We start from the raw sequence: 1872 nt of genomic DNA on the forward strand, positions 1-1872 counted from the left end.
AAAATAAAAAATATCTTTTTTGAGAAGTTGTCATTTACATTTTTTTTAAAAGATCTTTTTTCTTAAAAAAAGATATTTTTCATGTAATAAATAAATAAAAAGTACTTTTATATCGTTATACCCAAATATAATTGATAAATAAAAAGATCTTTTGTATAAGATATCCAAACATAAAATTACTTTTACTTTTCTATAAGATCTTTTAAAAAAAGATAACTCGAAAAAAGATCTTTTTTTAAAAGCTCACGCTCACCTAAACAAGCCCTAAGTTGAATTTGGGACCCTAACAATGGATTTTAGTTGATCTTGCTTGTATTGAGGTCTTACTAGGCCCAAATATATTTTAGATTAATATTTTGAGTTATTGTTATAGCAAATATTATATTATTTAATATTATAACACTTAATATATGTAAAAGTTGGATATATTTACAAGATATTTTTTAATTCAACTTAAAAAAATTAATTATCTCTTTTTTAGTTTTAAATATTATTTTCTAATGTAACGAAAAAGTAAAAATAACAATAATCACTCACATAATTAAAATAGATAATCTTAATATATACATATACATGACACTATATATATCAAGAATTATTATATATAATATATAATTTTTTTCTTTTCTGTAATTATTATTTATATAATTTATTGAACAATTTTTTCATCTTAATATTTAATAAATTTAACATACAAAATAAGTAATTTAAGTTATCATCTAAGACATTAAGTATAATAGTGCAAATACTTATTTATTTATTATTAGTGAAAAAATATATAAATAGTATAAATTGATATTTTTTTTAGTATAAAAGTAATAATAAAGGTTATTAATTAAGTTAATTACATAATTTTAAATTATGAAGAATTTATTTAATAATAATAAAAAATAAGATCACTATTTTTACATATTACAATGTTTATGAAAAAAATTTGGATAATAAATCAATCCTCAACAAATTATACATTAATTCTGTAAAAAAAAATAATACATTAGATATTATTATTTACATACTAATATAATATATATTATTGATTATTAAGTTTATAATTAATTTTTAACCCAATTTTTGGTAATTAAAATTTTTGGTAATTAGTATAGTATGATCATTTACTCTTTTTTAATGATAAATATTATCAAATAAAATGGTGTAAGAAATTAGAAGAAAATGTATTTACAAGTTTAGGAAATATTATTTTATTTTTAAATAGAATAAATTATATATTGAATAACAAAAGTTGTTATCGGTTTCTCTTAACACTAACTAATACTTAATGATGGTGTTTCGGTACACCATGTTACCAAGAAATATTAACCGATTTAATAACTTTTGTAATGACATAAGTTTATGAATTTGAAAATTAAAAAATTATTTCATAAAATGTGAAGTTTTAACAAGTAACAATGTTAATCATATTGTTTTGATTTCAAGAATAAATACGATATCAACAATAAAATTGTCCCAAATAAATTTCAACAAAGACAAAAATCCATAAGTATTGCCATTAATAAATAATTAATCTATTTTAAAGACAAATACAATTTTTTCTACGAATTTTCTAACTCGGCAAGTCGATGACTAATCCACCACATATTAATGCTCTATTTATTAAGAGTCTGTCGCTAACTAATGGATTGTTGTACACACAAGATAAAATTCAAACTCTAAATATTTACTTAAACAGACAAATGAGATGACCATTCAACCAATTCAAATTGATTAAAACAAATAATTATTTTTAATATTTTTAAGTTATAAAATATTTATAATAATTATTACTATGTACATTTTTTATTTAAATTTAATAAAAAATTTATATAATTTTATGTATTATCCCGTGTAGGACACGGGAACATACACTAGTTATAT

The sequence above is a fragment of the Arachis duranensis genome, chromosome 6, assembly GCF_000817695.3.
Source record: "Arachis duranensis cultivar V14167 chromosome 6, aradu.V14167.gnm2.J7QH, whole genome shotgun sequence".
NCBI classification, from domain to species: Eukaryota; Viridiplantae; Streptophyta; class Magnoliopsida; order Fabales; family Fabaceae; genus Arachis; species Arachis duranensis.